Source organism: Tupaia chinensis, unplaced genomic scaffold (genome assembly GCF_000334495.1).
Source record: "Tupaia chinensis unplaced genomic scaffold, TupChi_1.0 Scaffold143594_1, whole genome shotgun sequence".
In the NCBI taxonomy this organism is placed as follows: Eukaryota; Metazoa; Chordata; class Mammalia; order Scandentia; family Tupaiidae; genus Tupaia; species Tupaia belangeri.
This window is the reverse complement of record NW_006203440.1, coordinates 284,935-295,620: the sequence shown is the minus strand read 5'-3', so window position 1 is coordinate 295,620 and position 10,686 is coordinate 284,935. Positions and strand designations below refer to the sequence as shown.

The 10,686-nt window shown below is 41.6% G+C and overlaps 1 pseudogene; it reads left to right on the top strand.

The window, feature by feature from the left end:
- Positions 1 to 2,306: 2,306 nt before the first annotated feature.
- LOC102499150 (haloacid dehalogenase-like hydrolase domain-containing protein 2 pseudogene) lies at positions 2,307 to 3,153 on the top strand (annotated as a pseudogene).
- The last annotated feature ends 7,533 nt before the right edge of the window (positions 3,154 to 10,686 follow it).

Below are 10,686 nucleotides of genomic sequence, written 5' to 3'. Positions count from 1 at the left end.
GCTGTCAATAGATTCATGTACCTACTATTTGAATAGAATACTAACCTGTTTCCAGGCTTTAAGTTTCAAGGAAATATCCTTACCAGTTCAAAACTGCTTTTCTTGAAACCATCAGCTGAACTTGCTATTGTAAGTAGTTATATTACTTATGATATTGTGTGATCAACGAAATGTTGGGAGAAGAGGAATTGAAGACAACCGTAGACAGCAGAGATAGTGTAACAAGAGAGTGGAATAGGGCAGAGGGTCAGACATGGGGTAAAAAACATATATATGAAAGTAGAAATGGAATAATATGGATGATAATATGCATTATTAAGCCACTATGCAGTTTATTCTACATGGGAAACCACATTTAGTATGTTGTGATGATGCTCAGGGAATGAATGTAAATTAATAAAAAAATTTTTTTCAAAAAAAAAAAGGCATTAAAAATACCTATTTGATGACTGCAGTAAGCTATATAGCCCTAGCTAGGTGCTACTTTATAGTATGTTCGTTCTATTCACTGAGGTTTATGCCTAAAGTCAGACTTGTGTTCATGGATATGTATATATCAGCTTTGCTTGCTATTGAAAATATTTAGATTTATTAAGATACTTAGTGAAACAATAAAGTGGGGGAGGCATAGAAAGCAACAATGGATACCAGACACAGTGTGGGAGGAGGGTGGGAGATGGCAGAGGGTGAAATAGGGAATCAAGGATGGGAAAAAAGGCAAAATATACAGAAAACAAGAAATGGAAAATTATTTGTTGACAATAACACATGTTGATGTGCTTGATTGAGCCAATATACAGTGTATTCTGAATGGAAAAAATCTCATTTTGTATGCTATAATGATGTACAGTGAATGAATGTAAATAAATAAAGCAAAAATAAATAAATAAATAATAAATAAAATAACATGCCAGATGTGTGTGTGCATGCGTGACCAAACTCCCAAGAGGAGAGTGGAGAAGGGAATGCGGTGTGGCCATCCCACCTGGAGGGTAATTTCTTACTTTCCCTCTCTTTCGTGTGTCTCTGTGAGCCATCACACCCTATACCAGACATTAAAAGAAAAGATGTATACCAGACAGAGAGGCATCACTATGCAGGCCCATCCCCACACACCCCTCTCCACCAGCACAGATGCGTATTACCTACATATTAAAAGCAGAGAATGAGAGCAAAGAAAAACCTGTTTTCCACACATATTAAGCAGCTATCTTTTTTTTGGAGAGGTTTTTGCTATAGAGCGCGTGCACTTGCCAGAAAGACAGAGAGCGACAGAGACAGAAAGCAAGAAATCACCCTCCAGAGGGTATGGCCACACCACAATCCCTTCTCCTCCGTTTTCCTCTTGGGATCTTGGGCATGCACGCACACGCGCCCGGCATGAGATTAAGCCAGCAGGTCCAGGACTCGAACCGCGTTCAGCTACATGGGAGTCCAGCAACATAACCATTATGCCAACTGCTGGTCCCAAGCAGCTATCCTTGGGGGGATTTTCTACAGGCTTTTCATGCCCTGTCACTGATTCTCAGAACTCTGAAATTATGACTTAAACGTCCTTGACAGAATACCTGCTGTAAATCTGAGGGAACAGAGGCTCCCAGGGAAATGACGAAATTTATTCAAGATCATACATTTTGCATAACACAGAGCAGTAGCCTGTACTGCTCTACTTGCAGGTCCCACCCTCGGCCCCATCTGATTGCCTCCCTAACAAAGGGTCTTTTCCCCTCTGGAGGTGCTGCCCTTGGACACAAACATCTCTAGGCGGGTGCAAATTCCTGGGGTCCTGTGGGGGAACTGGGAAAGTGTTTTGTAACAGAAATAATGTTACCCGTAGAAGCTAATTAGACACAACTAAAATATTTGTCTTAATCCACAGGTAATATGAAATACGAACTACACTATAAACTGCAGACTAATATTGTCTCATGGAAAAACAAGATGGAAATTTTAAATAACAGAATTAAAACCAAAGATTTTTTTACTTGAAGGTATTAAAATTCCCGTGATGTATGATTGGAGGACACACCAGGTGTACGAACTATATAGACCACAAAAGATAATTTGTGCTGACCGTGACTTAAGCCTTGGAAATTGGCCCTCCAGGTAATTACTGCCTTTATTTCATCACAGTCTCACAATGACATTTTTTTTTTTTTTTTTTTCAAAAGAGTGAATTCTGAGTTTCTGGTGTCTATCAGGCAGCTGCAGAGTTCTATAGGCTGGCTGCGACGTGCTGTGGACAGGGTAGCTGTGCTGGCTTTGCTGCTAGCAGGGTCCCTTTCCTGAGGATGGTGTGTGGAATGGGGGGAATGAAGGATGGCAGCACACCGTGCATTAAAAGCTGTTTTGGTAGATCTCAATGGCACACTTCACATTGAAGATGCAGCTGTGCCAGGAACACAGGAAGCTCTTAAAAGGTTACATGGTACTTCTGTGATGCTTGGGTTTGTGACCAGTACTACCAAAGAGAGCAAGCAAGACCTGTTGGAAAGACTGACGAGGTTGGAGTATATCTCTGAAGATGAAATATTTAAATCTCTGACTGCAGCCAGAAGTTTAGAAGAGCAGAAACAAGTCAGGTCCATGCTGCTGGTTGATGAGTGGGCACTACCAGAATTTCAGAGGAATACAAACAGGTGATCCTAATGCTGTGGTTATAGGATTAGCACCAGAACATTTTCATTATCAAATTTTCGAGCTTTCTGGTTACTCCTGGATGGGGCACCTCTGATAGCAATCCCAAAGCCAGGTATAACAAGAGGAAAGATGGGTTAGTCCTGGGGCCCAGGCCATTTGTGACTGCTTTAGAGTATACCACAGACACCAAAGCCACAGTAGTGGGAAAACCTGAGAAGACGTTCTTTTTGGAAGCATTGCGGGGTACTGGCTGCAAACTCAAGGAGGCCGTGATGATAGGACATGATTGCAGGGATGATGTTGGTGGTGCTCAGAATGTCATCATGCTGGGCATCGTAGTAAAAACAGAGAAATATCGAGCAGCAGATGAAGAAAAAAATTAATCTACCTCCTTACTTAACTTGTGAGAGCTTCCCTCATGCTGTGGACCACATTCTGCAATATCTACTGTGAACTATTATGTGAATCTGAAGCAACTTGAGACACAGCTTTTCATTGTCTGGAAGAAATCCCTTATCAGCTCAATCCATGCCAGCATCAGTAGACACATACCACTGGGTGCTGATGATGTTTTAGCTCTCTTTTATTATGCATTAATTAGAAAAGTACTGAGTTGCAACCAGCTACTAAACCTTGCTAATCTCTTTTGTTTTATTCTGTAAAAGAAGATGAGACCCAAAGAAAGAGAAAGCTGAGATTTTGTGCCCTTGCTTTTAAAATTTGCATCAGGTCAGGGCTAGGAGGGAGAAGCTACTACAGGAAATAGTACTCCCTGGTAACTCCTCACTGGTAAACTGGGAGGGGAAAATTGGGATTGTGAATACGTTGAATGTTGGTGTTTAAGTTATAAAGCAATACATCACAAAGTGCATTTGGCTGTAGTTTTAATATTGAGTTCTACTGTGAAATCCATCAGACGTACCAAGTGGAGTATGAGACAGAAACAGTAGAAAGCTTGTCTACTAGCCCCAGTGATCCAGTGAGTTTGCTCTAATAGAGGATGAAAAACAGATTTTCCTACTGTATTCCCAGCATGAGTGACTTTTTCTCTTCATTAGCCAGAAATGACTCATTTAAATTTAGAAACTGATTTTAATTTAAAATAGTATTTCCATTAATAACCTATTCATTGCAGATAACTATTATACTGTGTAACAGTTGTTTTGGAAATTTTATGTAAAATTAAAACTATCGGGACCAGCAGTTAGCATAATGGCTATGTCGCTGGACTCCCACATAGTCGACCGCGGTTCGCATCCAGGACCCGGTGGCTTAAACTCACGCCGGGCGCGTGTGTGTGCGTGCCCAAGATCCTGAGAGGAGAATGGAGGAGAAGGGATTGCAGTGTGGCCATCCCCTCTGGGGGGTGACTTCTCGCTTTCTGTTTCTCTGTCTGGCGAGCGCACATGCCCTATAGCGAAAACCTCTCCAAAAAAAAAAAAAAAAGTACTTGTTAGAGTTTTTACAGTAGAAAACAATTTTGGAACTGTGGATGACAAAAAGTTAAAATAGCCACAATTAATAACTTGATAATAGTTCATTATGATAATCTTAAGAAATTTAGCTATATTGCATATAGCACTTAAAGATAACAACCAGCATTGTGACTGATAGTATCACATCAGTACTATCAGAACTCTAAGTCTTACATAGTCTTTAGAACATTCATCAACAAAAATCTTAATTTTATTAGTCTTTGTACTGTTTCTTAGGCTATTAACTCAAACCTTCAGCTACTAGCTTTAGACTTTCAGTATTTGTCCCTTCTTCCGTTTTTCCATTCTGAAATAACCTTGACATTCTACTTGAGGACAAAACATTTACCGCACAAAATTTTTTCTAGAAAAACATTTTCTTTCCCTTTTAACTTGTCTTGCTGAAAATATCTTTACCCTTTTAACTCTCTTTCCATATCTTTTTCCTACTTACTGTTTTCTCCCTTGTTTCCCTTCTTTGTAAGTTTACTTTTGGAAACTATCTTAACCTCTGATTGTGACAAAAATTATTATTTTTAGGAAGACATGCCTTTAATTTATCTCACCTTATAAAGTTTAAAATGTGCTTTTAAAATTTTAATGTAGATGGGGACCAGCAGGTGGTGTGGTGGTTAAGGTGCTGGACACTCCCACATGGCTGACCAGGGTTCAAGTCCTGAATCTGGTTGCTTCCTTTCTCACTTTCTCTCTCACTCTCACCCTCTGTCTCTCTCTGATCAAACTAAAAAATAAATGAATGAATAAATAAAATAAATAATTATTTTTTAAAAATTTTAATGTAGAATAGACAAACCTTGTTAACAGACCCAATATAGTTTGTTCCTATAAAATTTCAAAAATCAAAAGAAAATTATAAGCTTTATCTTAAAGCATTGTACATAGAGATGTGCAGGAGACCTTTTTACAAATGCTCACCTCAATTTAATATAACCCCAAAAGTTTACCTGAAAATATCTCTTTATAATCATCAGATTATTAAGGCAGAAGCTCTGATTCGGCTTTCTAGATCTTGCTGTTGGGTGGGACTTAGGTGCCCAGCCTGCAAGTAACTTGGGTAGCCATGGCCACAGCCAGAATTCAGGCCTTTTGTTTGTCTCTCTAGGACCTTGTGGTCTCTTTGACTCTGTCACAGTTGTTATAGATACTGAAAGCTGCCTCCAGGAGCTTAGAAATAGGTGCCTGTGGGCCCTCAGCAGTTTTCTCTCTAATATCTGGGGCCAGTTGACTGTTGAAATTTATTTCCAGAAGAATTTGGCGCTCTGTGCTACTCAAGTCTATGTTGGTAAACTTCTGTGGGCACCTCCTAATCTACCTTGAAATGTTGCCGAGTTCTCTTTGCCCTGAGTGACCTCTTGAACCCTATCATAGTTTACTAGCTTGATTACACATTTCTTTCTTTTTTTCTTTTTTTGGAGAGGTTTTTTTGCTATAGGGTGTGTGCACTCACCAGAAAGAGAGAGACAGAGAGAAATAAAGCGTGAAATCACCCCCCAGGGGGGATGGCCACGCCGCAATCCCTTCTCCATTCTCCTCTCGGGATCTTGGGCACGCACACACATGCGCCCGGCGATTACACATTTCTTTATCCATTCTATTAAGCAAGCATACATGTGGTTTTTCTGAGCCACATTCCTTGGGTTTTTATATCCCACCATGCTAGGCAGCCAGGGTATCAGTGAACTATCTGGCTGTCAGAATTATACTTTTTTTTTCCTAGGATACAGCAAGTAGAAAAGATGACCTGTCTACCCAGGACAGGTCAAAGGACAGGGTTAAGATGACAAACTTTCAATTTCTTTGGGTCATCTAAGAACCTTTCTAATTTCTGTCTGCATAGCACCAAGTCCAACATGGAGAAAGGGACTTGAACCTCCATCTCCATCTGAGACTTCACAGAGTAGACAAAGTTTATTGGACCTCTGTGAGTTGTAGGAGGCCTCACTTTGGGTGGTACCTGCTAAGCTGGATTTATCTGGTCTTAGCCTAGCTGCCCCACCCAAACAGGGAAATAGGCTCAGAAAAGGAGCTAAGATCTTTCAGATAAGAGAGAATATCCCCCCTCAGAGATTTGGCCATTGGTGTCCTCATGTGATGTCCTTGTGAACTAGAGTCTTGGCAACCCTGTCCTTGATCACGTCCCATAAGTGGGTCATCAAGGATGTCCGGCTCTAGATTCAAAGGGCTCATGTGAGCCAAACACATTCTATGTTAAGTTTCCATTTCTGGGGTCTGGTGGAAAGCCATGAAGGCCCATTATATGTAAGATTCCCTACTGCTTGCCTTCTCTTTTGCAAAACAGGTCAATCCATAAACTTGTATTATAGTTTAGAGAGCCATATTTTTGGCCACAGCTCTTGCCCCCTCCCCCGACTTACACTGTAGTCATGCTATTCCTTTTGCTTTAAAGAGATACCACTCATTGGAAGGCAGTCCAAGGAGAAGTCTTAGACTGCTGCTGGTGGCCCCCATAATAAAGTTTGTAGCCAGGTAATAAGGGTCCTATTAATGTGTGGACCCCATGGCTCCCAACCTGGTTGTAGGAATTGTACCTTTCTTTATCTTAGTCTGGGCCTTCAGTTTCTCTGCAATGTCAGGAACCACCATAAAAATAAGTGAAAGTATTTGATGATGGCAGTTGCTAAGATACCCAAATTCCACAAAATCACAGAGATTTCCCATTTTTACTCAGGACCACTTGTTGCTTAGCTAAATGCTGAGTTCTTCCCTAACTTTATAGTAACAAACACAGTGATTTAGCAAGCAGTTAGGAAAGGGAGAAGAAGAGATGGACATTTAGAGTGAAGGTTCCCTAGCCCAAAACTTCAGACAAAGGAGCAACATAGGCAGCAGGACCCTCTGTCTCCACAGTGACACAGAGAGGTTAGTTCAGAGGCAGAAAGGTCAAATGACTTTTCCATGAGATGTGGGAAATAAAGCAAAGAACAGAAAGCCAGATTGGAGGTCTACAGAACTATCTGGCACTGAGTATCTGATGCAGTCAGGTCAGTACAAACTGAATCTTGGCTCATTGTCCTAGGCCAAGTGGAGAGACATCCCTCCATATGTGTCTCTGAACTAACATCCAGATAAGGTGTACTGCCAGCCAGCATCCCTGATATTGAGGCAGTAAGCCCTGCCTGGCATCAGCCCCTAGCTAGCTGAGCCGTTGTATATGGGTAGGCATCTTAGCCCACAACTCCTGACCCAGCATCCTGGCTGTTGTGTGTTCATGACCAGGGTCTTATGTGTGGTGTACTGGGGCAGCAAGCCCCACTCAGCATCAGCCCCTAGCTAGCTGAGCTACTTCATATGGGAAGGCACCCCTCAGCCCACAGCTCCCATTACAGCATCCTGGATGTGGTATATTGGGGCAGTGAGCCCTACTTGGCATCAGTCTCTAAGCTGACTGAGCCACTTCCCCTCAGCAGACTAGAGAGGACAGAAAAGTTCAGGAAACAGAAAGAAAGGTGGAATGGAAAATTCCCTCCAGAAAGCTTGCCCATCCATTGTGTCCAATTGATACTTCACAGATTCAATTTTTAGTCTGGTTAAAGAGTCTTCTGAAGATCCCTTCATGGTTGCCAGGAGGATGTTACTGGGGAAACTCAACTCATGGGAGTCTCTCTACCCAGAATATGAGGATCCTTGACTTTGCACAGGAAAGAATTCAAGAGTAAGCCACTGAATGAGAGTTTTAGGATTATACTTACAATATTAGGAGAGAGAAATTAAATAGAAATCTTTTTGTTTCATTTTTCCTTTTTTTGTTTTTTTGAGAGGTTTTTGCTATAGGGCATGTGTGCTTGCCAGGAAGACAGAGAGAGACAGAGAAAGTGAGAAATCACCCCCCCACCCCACCCCAGGGGAGATGGCCATACTGCAATCCCTTCTCCTCCATTCTCCTCTCAGGATCTTGGACACGCACACACACATGCCCGACCTGAGTTTAAGCCACTGGGTCTGGGACTCGAACCACAGTTGACTACATGGGAGTCCACCAACATAGCCATTATGCCAACTGCCGGTCCCTCTTTTTCCATTTTTTATGTTTATTTATACATAGAAACCTTAATTTACTGATGAGTTCTGTAGTTCACAATATAAAATCAAAACAGAACAAAGGAACCTCCAAAAATAGTAAAGTGCCTATGTCTTAAAGCAGATCTGATAGAATATCTTGCCATGAAGACAATAAAATAGTTTCTTCTCTCTTTAGGGCCTACAGCTCCCATTCTAAAATGTTACGGTTTTTCTCAAATGACTCATGGTGGGACAGAAGAGCCAACCCATTTTCTTGCTAGGCACACTTTTCAACTAAGAGTAACCAAGAGTGGGAGTAGGGAGTGTCCAGTTAGTTAATAGAGGGGCCTCAGCACCACCATTTATAGGGGATTGGCCCAAAGAGTCATCTGGTTGGGGCACCTGAGATATACACATCACAGTTATAGTTAGCCCCAGAACAAGAAGTAGAGTGTGTGCATTTTGCAGTAGAATCTCAGCTATTCCTTTCACAGCATGCTCTTACCTCTCCGTGTAGTGCTTTCCAGGTCAGGATCTCCAGTCTTGCAGATAGAAAAAGAATGGACTTGATAAGAATTAGAACATGAAGTCCTCAACAGCTTTGCCTTAAAAATATCGTAAGCATCCTTAAAAATGTCTGTCACAGGGTAACCATAGTTTCACATGGGTGACATAAAGCTCCATCATTCTGAAACCATGTTGAAAGGGTCCAGGTTCCTGTCCCAAGGTCTCTGTGTATACTGGGCCCATATACACATGACTATGACCCTAGCTCACTGAGGCTGTGTGGGGGATGTGGATCGTACCATGAGGACCCTTTTAGGGATTCCTCTCTCTCTGTCTGTGTCTCATGGAAGAAATAATTTTTAAAAATAAGTGTCTGTACTAATCCCATACTTTTCCTTTAAGTAGACAGGATCCCTGGTCTGCTTTGCCATTGCCCTCTCCAAGGCACAATCCCTGAGTTGGGAGGCGGGGAACATGCCCATGTTCAGTTTTGGACAACCATTCACAGAGGAAGAAAAAGAAAAGAAAAATCTCACCCAGGTGTCTTGAGTCTCTTTCTTGTAAATGAGAATCTGAAAAAGTCAACATATGCAGACTGTTCATAGCCCCTAAGGGCTAGCGTAATTTACCATCTACATCAGGCTCTGAAGGATTCTGTACCTGTCAGGGAGAATGCAGGCTACCTTGTGTTTCAAGGTGTTCTCTTTTCTCTGCTGCTCTTTTTGCATTTCTCAAATTCTCTTCCTGTAGTTGAGAATTGCTTCCATCAGACAAAGCACAATATTGAGTATGATTTTTAAATAGCCTTCACACATTCCATTATCCTCACTACTGTATCTTATATGGCCTATCCATATATACAGAACACATTTTACATTAATAAAAATATAGCATGATCAAAGCTATTGTTATTTCATTTCCTTACTTATTATTTAATAAGAGTTCTGAGGTGAGATTATTTCCTTACCCATTCTCAATATTTCCCTAATTTATCCTCCATTAAGTATCTTTTATCATCAAGCTCTATTTTCCTTGGTATATATATTCTCACCATTTTTCATAAGGGAGTGGCAGCTGGATTTATAAACTGACAGTCTTTTTTTTTTTTTTCGCTATAGGGTGCGTGTGCTCGCCAGACAGATAGAGACATAGAGACAGAAAGTGAGAAATCATCCCCCAGGGGGGACGGTCACGCCGCAATCCCTTCTCCTGCATTCTCCTCTCAGATCTTGGGCATGCACGCACACGTGCCCAGCGTGAGTTTTAAGCCACCGGGTCCGGGACTCGAACCATGGTCGACTACGTGGGAGTCCAGCGACATAGCCATTACGCTAACTGCTGGTTCCCAAACTGACAGTCATTTTTATAGATGTGTTTTATCTTGCATCAAATTGCTTTCCTGGCTAACGACTGTGGTGACTTTATAGCATCCTGGGCATTTCACATCCATGAAGTAAGAATTTGGGCTCTGCACCAGGTGCTTCTTGTGTTTCCTCTTCTCCAGGAGAGGGATAAAGGAGGTCCTTTGCGAGAGGCATGTTCTCGTGGGGAGGTCATCACCGCCAGAAAAGCAAGAATTTTAACTGAAGTGATCAGAAAAACTTATCTTCAGGCCAGCAGTGGCACTAAGGGTGGCTGGGTCCCACATGGGCAACTGCATGGTTCGAGTCCTGGACCCAGTGGCTTGACAGTCACATCAGGTGCATGTTCATGCCCCAAATTCTGAGGGCAGAATGGAGGAGAAGGGATTATGGCATGGCTATTCCTTTTGGGGGCTGAGTTCTTTCTCTTTCTCTCTCTCTCTCTCTCGCACATGAGCCCTATAGCAAAAAAAAAAAAAAAAGCAAAAAACCTATCTTCACATGTGACTTCTTACAGACATAAGAAATCCTTTACATATTTGAAGCTTCTTATGAATGTGGATGATTTATAGAACATATGAAATAAGACTGTGTAAATAAAGAGATAACAAAATAACTGAACTACAAAGAAGTAAAAGTAGTTTCAAAGTGAAACCTTAAAA